The 18,776-nt window shown below is 38.2% G+C and overlaps 1 pseudogene; it reads right to left on the reverse strand.

Moving 5' to 3' along the window:
- Nucleotides 1-205: 205 nt before the first annotated feature.
- LOC134376228 (E3 ubiquitin-protein ligase TRIM48-like) lies at nt 206-6,901 on the reverse strand (annotated as a pseudogene).
- Nucleotides 6,902-18,776: the final 11,875 nt, after the last annotated feature.

An 18,776-nucleotide genomic window follows, 5' to 3' on the forward strand; every position in this document is an offset into this window, starting at 1 on the left:
TGAAAAGAAAAGACACAGCATAGATATTGCACAGTATTCTGAGATTATTTTTATTTTAAGAAAATTGAAACACTTCTAAAAGGAGTAGAATCAATACATTTTATAAGGGTAGATGACACTGAAGACCATCAAGTAGGCACCAAGTCAGCTTTCTCAGGAGCTGGCATTCCAGATACATGTCGTCAGGTTTCAGACCTGTCTCTGATCATGTGGTTCCAGCGCAAAAGAAAGGTCGCAGAGGAGAAGAGAAGGAACAGGAGAAGAGACTGCAGATGAGGGAACTATGGGCCGCATTAACAAAGCTCAGTGTACCACATTCATAATCCAGGAACACCCCTACGGGGCCGAGAGGCCTTTCCACGTAGTGAGGCAGGAGTGGGGAGGAGGTGAAGAGACGGCAGCAAGTCTCCTCCTTGACACAGAAAAGTAGAAAAATCCCCTCGGAGTTAACCATCATGTCATTCCTCTTTGTCCAGGAATCATTACAAAATCCAATGATCCAGTTCCCACACACCCCCACATCCACCTCCCAGTAATGTCGGCCAGAAGTGAACGGCTGGGCTCCCCATGCGAGGAAACACTTTGACCTTGTTGGATTATGGACAACATCGAGAAGAGCAGGAGTAGAGAGCAAATGTCTCAGATCTTCAAACAGGGGCATGTGACAAGCAGCTATTTCATCTTCCCAGGAAATATATACTGCAGGAAGAAGAAAACAGACATGGTAAAAAATAATGTTATAACTTCCTGGTAAACATGGGCTCTGCGTGATTTCTAGATGTGCTAGGTTATCAGTGGAAATATGGGTCAGGACAGCAAGAGAACTGTGGAAATTACTGATGTTCATACTAGTCAGTATTTATAACAAGCGAATCCTTAATTCGACCAATGGTAGAAAATCATAAATATTCTTAGAATATATGAAGAACAGGGATAATGCCAAGCTTTGTTACTTTTCCTGGAACATTTAAAATTGTGTAATTATTAATCATTAAATGTCAGTAACAAAAGCAGCCTGCCCCCTCCTCAGAAAATTAGTAATAATAATAATAATAATTCTTATTTTAAAGAGTGACCACTTTGCCTCAGATTTGATTATTTATCACTAAAGCATGCACAGGTAAAATAAACTAGAAGAAACTCTACATATGCTTTTTTAGGATGATTTCATTGTGAGAATTATCCACTAGATCTTTTGAGAAAGAGATAAATCCAGTGAAATGAAGTTGACAGTATACTTTGTGCCTATTGTTTATTAATATTCATTTTGCGCTTTTAATAAGATTGATTATTATATAAAGTATATATATGTTATGTGAATAAAATGTTCAGTGCAATAAATACATGTGAAAAACAGAAGTTAAAACTCTTTAAGTATCTCATAATTCAACAATCACCACACTTAACTAAAACTTGAACTGAATGTAAATGAAAATTTTTGTGTTCCATAGGAACAGTTAACACTGTATCTCAGCACGCTTCAGCCCATAAAACTCTTTTTCTATTGTCTACACAATGTATGTGTGCATGTGTTATATAATATTTGGCTTTTATACAGGTTTCTATTCATTTATTTCTACTTATTTTCCTATTATGGCAAATTTGGATATAAAAGTTCTTGGAAAACAAAAAACAGATTGTGCAGTGAGGAAACATTTCCCATAGGAGGACACCCATGAAGGGGGATTTACAGGTGTCCTGCCAAAGATCTGCCTGTTACCTTGGAATTGGTTGAGCCTGTCTATCAGTCCAGTGATGGGCCAGGAACTGAGCTCTGGGTTCACAGGCTGGGGCATGTGAAGCTGCACAGACTCACTCCTGCAAAGAAGAAGGCTCAGTTATTCTTTCCTGGCCCAAAGTTTTTATCACAATGATTATTCCTATGTTCCTCTGAAGATGTTTCATCAAAATCTTCAAAATTACATGCAGGGGTATGAATGTAATTTCACAAAACAGGGGATGCATCAATTTATTTTGTGAAAATCAAATTCAGCCTAATCCCACCTCCTAACACTTTGATCCTGGCTCACAATTTCAACAAGCACAGCTGTATCTGTTTCCTCTCTCCTCATCACAAGGTTGTGCAAAATGGCCTGTATGCAAGGAAGATGTTCAATGACACTGGTTTCTAACCTACACCAGTCACCACTGAAAAGTTCAGTGTCTATAACCACTAGCTAGGGCTTGAGGATCTTAGCTTAGGCAGGGATCCTGCTTCTTGTACCCAGCTGCCCTAAGTGCACCATATAGCCTTTCCATTTGAAGTTGGAGGCTGCCATCCGCCACATATTCAAGTCCAAAACCCTGAGTGTCCTCCCTCTGATTCTTAACACCCTGCTTCCACTATACACCTGTCTGAAATACTTACCCTTCCCACATAAGTCCTGGAATCATCTTGGGCCATTATGTCAATTTCTTTATACACTTTGAATATTAAAATCAGGAAGGGTAATTTTTTCATGAACTTCCACATAACCCCTTGCAAATAATACCCCTGCCCAAGTTCATCTTACACTAGATAACAAAAATCCCTTTTCAGAAGGGAAGAAAAAAATATACTACGAAAGAGGTCATATCATTATAATAAATAAATTATGTTTTCATTTCAGCATCAATAGACTGAACATTGTTATAGTTCTCAAACCTTGAATGTAGAGCCAAGCTTACCTTTTCAACATGGTTCCAAAATGCTGTAAAGACAAAAAGAGAAAGTCTTAGTATTCATTACAATATTCATAGTGGAGACTTCATTTCTTTGATTTTTAAGGATGATTATTGCAATTGGTGTCAAAGGCATGGCAATTCAGGAAATATATTGCAGGGATATTGGATATCCCCCAATTTCTAAATATCAAAATATGTTCAAATATGAATACAAATACCTTCCAAGAAACTTTCCTGTTGTAGTTTTTCAGTAACTGGCCAGGCACAAAAAGAGAAATACAGCATATTCTCACTCATAAATAGGAGGGGGGAGGGAGGGAGAGAGGGAGGTAGGGGGAGAGAGAGAGAGAGAGAGAGAGAGAAAGAAGGAAAAAAGGGGAGGGAGGGAGGAAAGGAGGAAGGAAGGGAAGAAAAGAGAAAAGGAAGAAAGAAACTGAGCGAATTTTTAGGAGAAAATTTCTCCTGGGGTAGTTATTCCTATTTTCTAGAAAAAAAAAAGGGTTTTTTTGTTTGTTTTTGGGGGGGTTTTTTTGCTCTTGGATGAGGTCATTATTTTCAAGCCGCCCCTTGACTCTCCTTTCCTTGCTCCTTACCTGGAGCAGCTCCATGTCTGGTTTATGGCACATTTCCTTCAGTTCCTCATACATTCCTCTTAGGAGTTTCCCCTTTAGGGCCATACAGTCTTCACTTTCCATGAGTTGTTGAAAAATCTCTTTTCTTTCCTTTTCCATTCTCTCTAAATAGTGTTGCTCTTCCCCATAGAGCACTTGGCACACTTTCCAGTATTCAGCACGAATCATCTTCCTCCGTAGATTCACGTAATCCTGAAGAAACAATGGAGTAATCGGAACACGTAGTAGGCTGTTCTCATTTATGTCTTCTTACGTATTGTTTTGTCCTCTAACATTTACTAGTTTATTATTATCATTGAACAAGAAATTCGCGGACTTCTTCCTTTTTTTTCTCTCTCTCTCTCTCTCTCATTTCCCCTCTTTTCTATTTATTTGCATCAGATGTCAAAATTATGCCTCCAACACAGAAATAAGTATATTTTTCTTAAATATTCACATTTTATTCAAAAGAGTAATGGGTGATTTAATAATTATCATATATCAAAACTTCCTTATTACTTGTCTCCTTTACCCTCAAGTGTCTTACCTACAGACTGTCTCCTCATTCTCAGGAAAAAATAGTAGACAACACTTCATAGGATAAGATAAGGGCTTTCTAAAATTTTTACTTTTAGCAGATCCACAAACTACGTGCTAACCACGACCTCTGTGTACCTAGAGGCCTCTATGAGCCCAGCTTGTCTGTTTTGGTCCAAGGCTTCTCACTACGCTTATTAGCTGACTTCCTCACGGTCCTTAGAGACACTGACCTAGAGGGTAACCACCTTCCATTATTAATTCCCTCCATCTCATTTTCTCACTTTTTCTTGCTTTCTCTTTCTCTTATTTTCTTTAAGTTTTTAGAGTTGGCTTATTTGTTCCCATCATTAAAAAAAAAAAAATCCACCGTTCACCCAAGATCTTCACTTGTTTTTCGTGCCATCACTTTTGCCCCTAACAAAGAATATTTCATGACGGCATGAGTATGTTGGCTGTCTCATTTGTGAAACTAACTCTTCATGAGCTCAATGAAGTCTCTTCCATTCCCAACACCCAACTGAAACTACATTCTTCATCACAGTAAGAACACACTTTGAACTACATTCTCTCACCAAAAACTTCCTTTACTAAATACATATATTTTTATTACTACTATTACTAATCCTTCCTTATATAAAAATCCTTTTATAAAATTCATAATCTTCTTGACTTCAAAGATCCTCTCTCTCCTGTTTTCCTTCTGTCAACTTGTTTGTGCCAGTTCCTCTTCCCCAGCCTGACCCATTACCACAGGGATTCCACATCATATTTTATTTTCACCTAAAAGGTTTATTCTTTTCTAAAAACTCTAACTTTATACTACCATATATTCTAATACCTAGAGTATGCTGACAGTTAGGAAAATCTGTGTCCAGAACAAATTGTTCCCATAAGCTCCAACCACATTCATCCAATTGCCTACTGCATATTTCCACTTGCATATCTCACAGGAACTTACAATGTGTTTCAAACTAAATTTATTATTTGTTCTACCCCAAACCAGCTTTATTGCCAGCATCAGGGATGCCCTAATTTCAAAACAGAATGTGTGCCTCATTCATGATTGTATCCTTTTAATATTCCACATAAAGCAATCAGTATTTTCTGATATTTCTCTATCATTAACAAGATATATCTTGAATGTTTTTCTTCCATTTATCTTTGATTAGCATATCCCTGGTCTTTCTTTTAATGATACCTACAACTACATCCTACCTATTTTCTTGGTTTTTATTTTAGTCTTCCAATCAAATTTATCTGTAAGCTAAAGAAAGTGGATAAATTTTAGTTCACCTCTTCTACCTTTGGTGTTCGATTTATATTTTTAAATCAATGTGATAACATTCACATTCCCCGATTGTGCTGCCTTTGTGACATTTTCATCTGTTAGCACTGTTTCCCTCTCTCAGAATATATAATTTGTCTGATACCAACTAGGTGGAATTCCCGGCAGTCTCCTGGTTTCTCTGAGTTTCTAGCCTTTACCTCCAGCAGATTTACCTGCCTGATATGTCCATGAATTTCCAACGCAATTATTTTTCAGCATCAAGTGATTTTTAATTTATCTGAAAAATCTTTCCTGAAAATTGAGATGGCTCAACTTCTATAGAACCCTGTGTTTATTCCATACATGAATAGTTTTCCTCCACGGGTTTGGTGTATTTTCCTATACCTGTGGATGCCTTATGGTCTTATCCAGGAAATAAAATCTTTTAGCTGGATATTTTGATTTTAGTAAGAAATACTAATAAAAGGTCTTATTTTTCTGTGTACAGACAGATGGAATCTTTTTCCTCTTGCTCAGCCTGCTCATAGGAGCCCACAGACAGTATAAGTTTAGTTCAAATTCTCATTGCATAATCACCATGTGTCCCAACCTGGTGCTAAAGGAAGCAAAGTCTTGTACTTACCATCCATGTTTGAATTATGCTGGTTTCTCGGTTTAAGTTTCTCTGATTTTCTTGTGTCTTTTCCCACACAGACCTCATCTGTTTCAGGAGCTTTTGCTGAAAAAGAACCATGAATGTAAGCAAAAGGGAAACCTATATTAAAGATTTTAGATGCTGACAAATAGAGAGGGGCAGAGAATGTGAGATAAACAGGCGCTAAAGAGGACAGTGCTTTTTCATTATGAAAACTAATTGTACAATTTGGACTTTTATAACCATAAAATAAAGATCCTATAATTTGAAAGGATGTTTCACTATTGAGAAAACTGATCCTCAAATCTTTTGTTTCCACCCCAATTTTAATAAGTGAATCTTGTCTTAGAATTAAATTGTAGAGATATTAATTCATATTCTAGCTGTAAGACAGTGTTTCTAAACAGACTTTATAAGATTACACATTTTGCAATTACGGTCACAGGGCCAATGACTGTCAATGAAATTAACAGATTTGTCCAGATTGGTCTTACACTGAATTATCACAATTCCCACCATGATTAACAATACCTTCATCAAAACAAGGTGTAGTATTCATAACTGTAAAAATATAAGATCTATGACATTGAGAAGATTCTGCCTTAAATAATTTATCCTAGTGCCTGACACACAGTGCTCAGCAAATATGTACTTTACAGGTGACATGAAAGAATCAGAATTTTCTTTACTTTCTCTTTCATAATCTGGCAGACAGTAGATCTATCTCCCAGATTCAAATTTCTGTCACAGTCATTGCTTACCCTGTATTCCTCAGCAGTCCAATCAACGGAACAGTGTCGGTGACCCACGTGCTCCTTGGACTTACAGCACAGCGAACAGAGCACGTCCTTGAAAACTTCACAGAAGAAGTTCTTAGTTTTTCTGTGTATCCCACAGATGTCTTCTGCAGAGCTGGGTAATTGGTAGGGTCTTGCCCGTCTGGCAAGAAACACCCGTGTCTTCAACACGATGTTGGTTTTAAAGATTATTTCATGTGATGTTGTCCTGCACACAGGGCAGCTAGGAGGATATGGGGCTTCCTCCCAGCAGATACAGAGACAAGGCCTACAAAAGCTGTGCCCACAGCCTATGGTGACCGGGTCTATAAAGTAATTCATGCAAACGGAAACAAATGAATTCATTCTGGAAGGTATTGGAATCCATGTTTCTGGGGAGAGAAAGATAAAGAAAGGGAAATTATTTGTTGTGGACCTTTAAAGAAGCCAATTTCAAAATCCAAAACAATATGACTGGGCAAGAGAATTCTTTTATTCCTGTTCTTACAAATGTACTAGTTTATATAGCAGGACATGTCATGCATTGCCTATGACAAAAGAATGCTGAAAAAGAGAGTTTTCTTGGTCTTCTCCTGGCATGTTGATTTGTCAGCTATGGCCCTTCCCACCTTTGTTTCAACTTTCTGAACAATTTCAATTTTGTTTATTAATGCCATCTCTATAAATGGACATTGAAATCAGTAGTTCAGATCCAATCCCAGCCACAGAAAGTGGGTAATATTTCACATAAAAGAATCATAATTGTCGCATTTTTAGTGATTCCTTATAATTGGCATTTGACCCTATTCTATTCAATCAGGCATTCAAGTGAGACTATTGCAATTCCATGAAAGGTTTCCTTACTTCTGCAAAAAAACATAAAGAAGACACAACTGCAGTTATTTTGTGAACACAATGTGCCATAGCTTAGAGACAAAAGCAGGTACTTTGAGGGTCACAGAGAAATGGAAGACCCGAGTCTTTGACAATGACATTGAGATAGTAAAAAACAAACCTTGGGTCTGACAATCAATAAGTGTAAGAGGAATTATGGAAATAGAAGCTCATTTTACAGCCACAATAATTAATTAAGATATTCAGGCAAGAATCATCAATGGATATGAAAGCTTTTGGGCGAAAAGTATCACTCTAACGATTATTCGCTAAAAAGATGCTCACTTTCAACACCATCACATAATATATTAAACTTACTTATTTAAATAAAGAAACATATACTTTCTGTTACTATAATTGTTAACTAAATGTTTTGTTTTAATTATATGCTTATTGTCAAATCCTCTAGTTTATAAGAACTTGAGCAGATGGGGTTGAATATTTCCAGAGCTGAAAACTTACTGTTTGATCCCAAGTAAACATAAGGTAACAATTGCTCTATTTAATAACTATAATCCAGCTTTAAAACACCTATTTAAAAAATAGATAGCATTAAACTGGTGATACCTACAGGTATATTTACAAATGAAAGTTTGTGAGAGGGAATTATACTGACTTCTTGGAACCACAAAATTTTTAGTAATATGGGACATCAATTCATTTAATTAGAACATGCTTGAAATGGAGAGACAGCCTGAGGGACTGGGAAAAATTTGAGAATAGTCTTCTGTAAGTTGGATAAGTTACTGAACAATAATTCGTTATATAAGCAAACACTTATAGATTGATAACAATAATTTTCAAATGATGATAGTAGAAGATAATTTTTGTTTACTAATTCTAGGCATTGGATTAATCCTTTTTAATTGGGCTACCTATTTTAATCCTAACAACAATACTATTAACTTATTTTCTATTCTCACCAAGACTTTATAATAAGGAAACCTGATGCAGTGTAAATAAGTTACTTGTCTAAAATCACACATTAAATATTATTTGTTCATACTTTCTTGTTTATATTTTTCTCATATTTAAGAGTATTAGTTTTTAGTAGTTTTCTCTGATTCCCAAAATCCAAGTCTGAAATTAGCTTGAAAGTTTGAAACTTTAAGACTTGAAAATCCAAGTCTGGGGCTGTCCGGTTACTTCAGTTGGTTAGAGCATGGTGCTGATAATTCCAAGGACCAAGGTTTGATCCCTGTACTGTCCATCCACACAAAAAAAAACTCAAAAAAGAAAAAGGTTAAAGTCTGAAAACTCGAAACTAAAAGATATCATTTTAAACACTCAACCTAACAATGAGTATCTTTTGGGAAATTCAAACATTAGGTATACCAGCATTGTATACAGAAATACAAACATATACATATACATATATATGTATAAACAGCATAATACAGATAATTTGATAGTCATGAATGGATACTAATAGCAAAAAAATATGATTATCATGTTTATTGCACAACTAAATCATTACAAGCTCCATTGTGGCAATCATCTTCTAAACTCTCCTATTATACATGATTAATAAAATTATACAAAAATTAATGAAGCAAAAATAAAATATATTAGTTTATAAAATAGGTAGAAAAAAGAACCTACATATATGTAATGTAGTAAGTTTAAAGTAATGGGGAAATTTTTAACTAAGAACTTTATGTGGGAATAATCTAAGCAGACACACAAAAAGACTGATAGAGACAGAAGTTTCTACTTGAAAAAAAAAAAGCGGGGCTGGCTGGTGAGCTCACTCGGTTAGAGTGTTATAACACCAAGGCCAAGGATTGGGATCCCTGCACCAGTCTACCCCAAAATTAATTAATTAATTAATTAATTAATTAAAATAAAATGCTGCTTAAAAAAATTGCAGAAATTGCTTTTGTGTAAATTGTGTACTTAACTGTGGGTACCGTTAATGGGTTTTCCATTGCTGTTCTGTTAAATTCAGGTCAGATACTCACCTAGTGCTTACAGTGAACTTCAGAAGTCTCCACCGTACTGCCAACTTCAAACACGGTAGTTCTGGAGAAGAATGGACTTGGTCCTTTTCATAGTGTTTTATAGTCTCCAAGATCACACCCATTTTCTCAAACTGTTTAAGTTTCCAAACATTTTGAAAGGTGTAGATGTACATGAGTGGATTATAGGACACACCCTAATACCAATGATTGAATCGAAACCCTTAATCTACTCAGTCAAATCCCCACATCCAATCTCTAGTAGGAAACTATCCCATAAACTAGTCTATGTAAATTATAGTTATTTAAAAAATAAATAAATATTCAAAATAAGGGTTTATTGTCTGTTTTCCAGAAATTACATTCTAATCCCAAGTGCCAGACCCCATTACTATTCCCAGTATTTAGGAATATTATCTGTGTGAACCTACATCCATTCTTTCCTTAGTGTTGCTTCAGAAAACTCGTGACAATTGACAATTGAATGCTTGTATAAGGGGAAGTGTTGTATCAAACATCAATGAGAATGAACATTTCTTAATCTCTGCAATCTCATAGTTTATAAATAGTATCCAATTGCTTAAATTTGCTGTTTTACATTTCTGATGAGACTGAATATGTTTTCTTAAGTTTAATGGGAGAAGTTCAGTTTCAATTGTAGGGATTTTGTTAAATTCCCTTTGATGCAGTTTGGATGTGTTGTCCCCTCCAAAACTCATGTGGAAATTTGATCTCCAACGTGGCAGTGTCAGAAACTGATTGAGTCATGGAGGCGGATCCCTCGTGAATGGATTAATGCTCTCCCTGGGGGAGGGGGGATTAATGAGTGAGTTCTCGCTCTATTAGTTCCCTATAGAGCTCGTTTCTTTTTTTTTTTTTTTTTTTGTCGTTTTTTCGTGACCTGCACTCAGCCAGTGAGTGCACTGGTCAGTCCTATATAGGATCCGAACCCGCGGCGGGAGCGTTGCCGCGCTCCCAGTGCAGCACTCTACCAAGTGCGCCACGGGCTCCGCCCGAGAGCTCGTTTCTTAAAAAGACCCTGGCACCTTCTCTTTCTCTCTTGCTTCCTCTTGTCATGTGATTTGCTTGTACCTGCCAGCTGCCTGCCACTTTCCACCATGAGTAGAAGCAGCCTGAGGCCCAAGCCAGATGCAGCCGTCCCAGAATCGAAAGCCAAATAAGCCTCTTTTCCTTATAAATTACTCAGTCTCAGGTATTTCTGTTATAGCAACACAAAATATTTTCTGTTTTAGTCCGTTTTGTGTTGCTATAACACTCTTCTTTTTGGACATGGCCTAATAGGGGGACTAGTGGCCCTGTCACAGTTTTGTTTCACCGCTCCTGAGGCTTCAACCATTCCAGTTGCCTGTTACGTTACTTCCCTTTCTTTTCTCTTCTCTTCTCTCACTTCAGTTCAAAAACAAGAACCAGTCATAATTTGGGCTAGGGAATTGATCCACATGCGGAGAGTACCAATATGCTCACCCTGCAGCATATCTGTGCTTGGCCCTAACAGAAATCGTACTGCTGTACTTCTGCGAGCCAAAAGGACAGCTAGGGTGCAGCATAACGAGTGTTAGAAATGGGACAATTCTAACCTACAGTGAGATCTGAATAAGCTGTCTGTATAAAGACCGTTCCCTGCCCTGGCCCCTGATGCTACCAGGGTGTGAACCTCCTTCAGGAAATAAAAAATTAACTCCAGAGATTATAGGAAGTATTGTATTAAATATTGCTCTTCTGTATGGCAAGTCTTCCTCTCCTCTTCTCCACTAGAGATCTTCACAGAAATGCTAATACTTAGAATAATGGTAAAACTGAAAGTACTCATGTTGATGAGAATATGGAAAATGTTGGCTTGTAATATATGCTAGTGATATGTTCATTGCTACAATGACTTTGAAATGTAGTATAATAGTGCCTACTGTGGCTGAACACATGCAAGTCTTATGACCCATCTAGATATCTAATCAACAGAAATGTGAACGTGTATACAATGACGTGTGCAAAAATATTCATAGTAGCATTCTCTGTAATGGCCCCAAACTGGAAACAACCCAAATGCCTAGCAAGAGGAAAATTAAAATGTGAGATATTCATATTATAAGATACAGCAATGAGAATTAACTACTACATGCATTATAAATATAAATTTAAGAGATAGAACTTTCATAAACAAAGATAGCATAACCAAGTATTTCATTTTATATAAGGTCAGAAGCACACATATGGTGAAAGAAGTGAGGAAAAAGGGCACATTTGAGAAGGAATTCCTGGGAGGGAACAAGGGATGTTTCCCCACGTTCCGGCAATGTTCTGTTTCTTGAGCATGGTGGTGATTACACAGCAGTTTTCATTTTTACAACATCTTTGAGTGGTGCTACAATTTTTTCATTTTAATTGATGTATGTTATAAAAAAGAAAACATTGTTTATTATCAACATTTTTGAAGAGCACAGTTGGTCTAGATAGAGCAGAAATGGTAAAGGTGAACACCTCAAGTCTGAAGTCTGGGCCAGAGCTCAGTGCTGTCAGGTGGGAGGGCAGGAGGGTCGGGCCTGGACCCTGTATTTTCTCCTCTCACTCAGGTACCACTCAAGGTCCTTTGGGGGCTTAGTTCTGGTCCCGGGAGGCAAGAGGGAGTCCAGGCCCCTGAAAATCAAGCTTTTGGAGTTCAAAGTACAGGTCAGGGGAACTTGAAAGTTTGGACAAGTAAGTGCCTTAAGCTAAAGTCTCTTCTTCTAGAAGAAATCACTGCCTTCTCACCTAGGCTTTGGGAACCAGCAGAGGATCCCATTTACCCTCTTTCTGGTTGTGGGAATCTGGAGTCCAGAGTGAGATCCTCTCGAACATAGTACCAATCTCAGGATAGTGTGGGGAAAATGCTTCCGTGCTCCTCTGTGCTGTTCATTGCACACGAGTCCTCAGGACCCCGAGTTGCTTTCAAAGTGTTAAGAGATCTTCTGGCCAACAAGTGAGGCCACTCCATCTTTCCAGTATGTGGTGGATGCCTGTGGAGCTTTCAGACTTTGTCCAGTTACCTCTGGTGATTGAGCAAGAAGGGGTAATAGGACCAAGGGACTTGACAGAGGCTTGGCCTGTGTTGTACAGCCAGGGCCAGCAGGGGCCTAAGCCCAGTGTCCATCAATGATACAGTCCCAAATCCCATGGAGCCAGCATCCCAAGGCTCCTGCTGCTCCCTGGATCTGTGTCTGGATCCTTCTCCTAGGTTGAGAGTGGTAGTTTCAGGTCCACATGGGTGTGTGGATCTCAGTTGGCACTAACTACCCAGTATTTCACCTGCAGAGAGGAGCCATGAATCTGAGGTTGGAAAGATGGAGAAGACCCAGGAAGGGCCCCTTCAATGAATCCAGAAGTGCATGTGAGACCTTTGGCTATGACTGAGGAGTCTTTGCTTGACCAGTGCCTACTCTGTTTTTCTGCCCCTCTTTTTCCATTCTATCCTCACTTTTCCCCTTTGCTTTCCTATTCTCTCTCATTTTTCTTCAAAGAATATAGGAATTTGAAAAGAAAAATAATGTACAGAATTGTGTAATTCTGCACTGTCCAATAGCATAGCTTCTAGCCACTAGTCACTGCTGAGCACTTGAGATGTGACTAGTATGAATTAAGATGTGTGATCATTGTAAAATACACGCTGATCTCTGAGACTTAGTCTAAAAAAAGATAGTAAAATGTCACGTTAATAGTTTCTATACTATTTTGAATAGAGCTGCTGCAAATACGGGAGTGCAGGTATCTCTTCAACATGTTTATACCAGCTGTATTCACAATAACCCAAATGTCCATCAAGAGATGATTGGATAAAGAAAATGTGGTAGATAAACACCATGGAATACTACTCAGCCACAAAAAAGCAACAAAATTCCATCATTCACAGCAATGTAGATGAGCTTGGAGAAAATTATGTTAAATGAAAGTAGCCAGACACAGAAAGAGAAATACTGCATATTCTCACATATGTGGGAACTAAAAAACAGAAGAAAACAAAACTAAACAAAAAACAGATAAATAACAAAAATTCACCTGTTAAAAGGAGAGAGAAGAACTGTGGCTACTAGGGGTGGGAGGGGGACGAGAGAGTGGGAATAGTAGAGGCTGGTTAATGGACACAAAATTAGAGTCAGATGGGAAACATAAATCCAATCAGTGTACAGCCGACCCAGCAATCTGTAATTAACAATGACTTACTGCATGTTATCAGATAACTAAAAGAGAGGAGATCAAATGTGCACATCATAAAGAAATGATTGGGCTTGGCAAGGATGAATATGCTGATTGCCCTGAATGGATCATCACACATTGTACATGTGCACTGAGATATAACCCTGGAGCCAATAAATATGTACAGGAAATATGTTTCAAAAAAATTTTTTTTTAAGTTTCTATAATAGTTACACATTTAACTTATAACATTTTGGATATATTGGGTTAAATAATATATATGTAATTTTACCTGCTTATTTTTATGCTTCTTAATGTGGCTACTAGAAAATTTTATTTTATTTTATTTGTTTATCATTCAAAAAATATTTTTTGGACCATGTCTTTGTTTAAAATTTATTTATTTTTTATTTTAATTTATCAATATACAATGTAGTGGATTTTCATGTTCCTTTATGGATTCTTCTTTCTCCCCTGCCTTTCCCCTCTCCTACCCATCAACATCATATCTGTTCACTTGTGTTAACAAGTTCAAGGAATTGTTGTGATTGTTATGTCTTCTTCTCCTCCCCCCACTTGTTTGTATGTTTATTTACTTATTTATTTTAAGCTACCACAAATAAGTGAGAACATGTGGTATTTCTCTTTCTGTGCCTGACTTATTTCACTTATGATTTTTTCTAAGTCCATACATGTTGCTGTGAATGGCAGAATTTCATTCTTTTTTAAAGGAGAGTAGTATTCCATTGTGTAGATGGACCACAGTATCCTTATCCTCTCATCTGATGATGGACATTTGGGCTGGTTACAACTCTTGGCTATTGTAAATAGTGCTGCAATAAACACTGGAGTACAGGTATCCCTTCAACATGATGATTTCCTTTCCTCTGGGTATATTCTAAGCAGTAGAATAGCTGGGCCATATGGTAGATCTATCTGTAATTGTTTGAGGAAACTCCATACCATTTTCCCTAAAGGCTGCACCATTTTGCAGTCTCACCAACAGTGTGTGAGGGTTCCTTTTTCTCTGTAACCTCACCAGCATTTATCATTCTCAGTCTTTTGGATATTAGCCATCCTAACTGGAGTGAGATGGTATCTCAGTGTAGTTTTGATTTGTATTTCTCAAGTGCTGAGTGACGTTGAGCATGTGTCTATTCACCATTTGCATATCTTCCTTTGAAAAATGCCTATCCAGCTCCTTTGCCCATTTTTTAATTGGATTATTATTTTTTTTTTTTGCTGTAAAGTTGTTTGAGTTCTTTGTATATTTTGGATATTAATCTTTTGTCAGATGTATATTTTGAAAATATTCTCTCCCACTCTGTTGGTTGTCTTTTCACTCTGTTAATTGTTTCTTTGGCTGTGCAGAAGCTTTTTAATTTGATATAATCCCATTTGTTTATTTTTCCTTTGGTTGCTTCTGCTTTTGGGGTAGTATTCATGAAGTCTGTACCCAATCCTACTACCTGGAGTGTTTCCCCTATGTTTTCTGTAAGGAGTTTCATTGTTTCAGGGTGTATATTTAATTATTTAATCCATTTTGAGTTGATTTTGGTACATGGTGAGAGGTACGGGTCCAGTTTCATTCTCCTGCATATGGATATCCAGTTTTCTCGGCACCATTTGCTGAAGAGGCAGTCTCTTCCCCACTGTGTAGACTTAATTGTTTGTAAAAGATCAGATGGCTGTAGGTGGCTGTAGGTGTATGGGTTACTAGAAAATTTTAATGTACACTGTGACTTGGTGATGTTGTGAAATATAGGTTTGGTCTTTGATGCCTCCTGTCCCTTTCCTGGCATATAACGCATAAAATCCTTTGAATGCCCTAAGTGTTGTTTTTGTGTATGCTAATGAATTGGCAGCCCCTAGACCACTTCAGGATGGGGGCTGGTCACAGAAAAGACCAGGACAGGACTTTCAGCCCCACCTTCAAACATCCAGGAGGGGAGAGGGGCTGAAGGTTAAGTTATTCTCCAATAGGGAGTGATTTAATCCATTATGCCTATGTAATGAAACTTGCATAAAACCCCAAGAGAACTGGGTTAGGAAAAGCTCTGAACAGCTAACATGTGGAGGGTTTTCACCTCTACTTGCAGGGAGGGTGTTGCACCCCAACTCCACAGGGACAGGAGCTCTTGCACTCCTTCCAAACCTCACAGGTATGTATCTTCATCTGGCTATTTATTTGTATCCTTTAAAATATATTCTCTAATAAACAGGCAAACATAAGTGTTTCCCTCAGTTCATGAGCCACTGAGCAAATTAATTCAACCCAAGGATAAAGTTTTGGAAAACCCAGTTTACAGCCAGTCCGTCAAAAGCATGGAAAAACAACCTGTAACTTGAGACTGGCATCAGAAGGAAGGGGGGTGGAGTCTCCGGGACTGAACCCTTAACCTGTGGGATCTGACACTATCTCCAGGTATATAGTATCAGAATTGAATTGGAGAGCACACAGCTGGTGTTGGCTACAGTATGGCTTGGGGTGTGTGGGGTAAATCCCACATATTTGGTCACAGGGTTCTGTTTTCTGTGTTGTTGCCTGTTGTGGTGTGAGAGGATAGAAAAAATGGTCTGTTTCCACTCCACTCAGGTTCCCATTATATTTATATCAGATTGCTATGGTTTAATCAATGCATGTTCACTGCCTTCTTTCTCTCCATAGCTCCGCTATGCCACAAGCGAGAATTATCTTTTTGTCCTTTTATTTTTTCTCGTTTATTAGTGACTTAGGTCTTCAGAAAATGCCACGTGTTGGTGCACACTTCCTCTCCTGCCAGGGCGTGACTGCACCTGTGTCTTCCTCCCTATGTGGCTGCTAACCTTCTCCAAAGCCGCCTCCCAGGAGCTGTGGTGCTGGGGCTTTGGGGGCAGCACAAGGATTCTCAGATAATGATTACAGAATCGGGAGCCTCAAGCAGCATCACGGCACACCCCTCTAACTCGATCTGAGAATAATTAATTAACACGGCGGAGCTATTGTCTTTTTTACTGGCTAAGATTTCCAGGGGAAGCCCAGCACTCAATGACAAATGCTTAAATTCATTTCTTCCATTCCAAGGCTATGGTGAAAGTGCTGTCTGGAAAGGATGTGGCAAAAGTGAGGAAGGTAGAGGAAAGCAGTTTCTAGTCTCATTCAGCCACTTTTCCCATCCTGTCATTTCCTCACCCCCAACACTAGGCTTCAGGCAGATGGAATCTGGGGCATCAGAAGTCTGGAGCTCTGAATTCTAGTCCTGCTTCTGCCACCCCCATTCTCTATAATGAAACAACCCACTTCCTGACTCGAGACTCAAACTGTGAAACACCTGGGAGAGTGAGAATCCCTTTAAGAGCTGGCCTACTTTAGGGTCACAAAATCTTTATCAAGTCCAGAGCAGGAGGTAAAGTTGGATTTGGGCCAGTGCAACACAATTTGTAGATAAACAACCCCTCAAACTGCCTGGAAATTGGAGCCTTCCCTCAGCACTCACTGCTTCTCTTTTTGTCCAGGAAAGCTAATTTTCTGGACTTGAGGCTCCCTGTTTCTGTTCTAGTGCCTCACAAACTTACCTTTACAGGCTTTTCATCAAACTGTAATTCTGTACCTGGTAATCTGGTACCTAATTCCCTCCCTAGTCTAGCTTCTACTATGGTAATGAACCACATGATGACATTTTGGTCAATGACTGACCACACGTGCAGTGGTGGTTCCATAAGATTTTAATGGATCTGAAAAATGTCTACTGCCTAGTGACGTCATGGCCATTTTAATGTTGCAGTGCAATGCACACTCATGTGTGTGTGTGTGATGCTGGCTACGAGCAATAGGCTATACCATATGGCCTACATGTGTAGTAGGCTATGCCAGCTAGGTTTGTAAGTACACTGTGTGATGTGCACAGAACAACGAAATCGCCTAACAATGCATTACTCGGAACACATCGTCATTAGGAGATGCATGACAGCACTTGTAAATCCAGACCCTTGTACAATGCTTAGTGTTATAGGTGTTTGGGAAATGTTGGATTGAAAAATTGATAAAAGCTTAGAATTTCTGGTTTAGTGAACTGTCTCTGCTTCCTTGATATTTTCAGAAAAATGCTTTTCTTTCATTCCTGAAATATTGAAAATATACTATGGAAGAATAGTTCTATGATCAATACCATTTTAAAGCCAATACTTATCACTTCTTTGACATTGTAGTTGCCTACTTGTTTTATTTGCTCAAATAAAGAGACGACTTCAAAGTTTTTTTTCTGTGCTAGTAGAAATTCACTTATTTTATAATAAATTTTACTTTGCCTCTTGGACTTTAAATGTCTCATGTTATTTTTTCCTCTTTGAGTGCCATTCAATTTTCTTCTCTTCCATTTCACCTCTATTATTGTCTACTTTTCTATAAACCCTGGCCGGTTTTTTCTCAAACCCCTTTCAATAGGATATTTTTGTGATGTAGAGGTGGCTTTGGGAAAGGAAGAGAAAAATGAAAGAGGGTGACTACGGTGTGCCGGGCACTTGTTCTTCCATGCTGTAGTGGATTACCCCCAAAAGTCACTGAAGCTTGAATTGTGTCCCCCAAGTTTTATGTATTAGGAAGTTGGCTGCACTGTGACTGTTAAGAGGGTGGGAAACCCTATTATGGTAATTGAAATGTGGAGCCTTGAAGAGGTGATTAGATTGTAGGACCATGCCATAGTAAATGGATTAATAATGGTGGTCAGGGGTGTGGTTCTAGCGGCTTTAAAAGAAGAGCATGTGAGAGGTTAGTCTCTCTGATGATGCTTCCTCCATTTTGCAAAGTGATACCTGGCTGTCACTGAAGTCACCACCAAGAAGGCCTTCACCAGATATGTTTTGTAGACTTTGGACTTCCCAGCTTCTGAAACTGTGAGCAATAAATTTCATATTCTTTCTAAAGTATCCAGTGCCATATATTTTGTTTTAAGCAACAGAAATAGACTAATACAGAAAACCGGTATGAGAGAAGTGGAGTATTGCTTATAACAAATATTTGAAAATGTAGAAATGGCTTTGGAATTTGGTGTTGAGAAGAGTCTAAAGGAATTAGGAGGAACAGGCTTGAAAAAGCCTAGATGGTGGTGAAAATTTAGAAGACAAGAAAACCAGGGAAAGTTTGGAATGGTTTAGAGACTGGTTAAATGGTGGTGACCAGAATGTTTATGGAACTTTGGACTGTAAAGACCATTCTAAGGAGGTCTCAGATAGAAATAAGAAGGAATT

The sequence above is a fragment of the Cynocephalus volans genome, chromosome 4 (assembly GCF_027409185.1).
Source record: "Cynocephalus volans isolate mCynVol1 chromosome 4, mCynVol1.pri, whole genome shotgun sequence".
Taxonomy (NCBI): domain Eukaryota; kingdom Metazoa; phylum Chordata; class Mammalia; order Dermoptera; family Cynocephalidae; genus Cynocephalus; species Cynocephalus volans.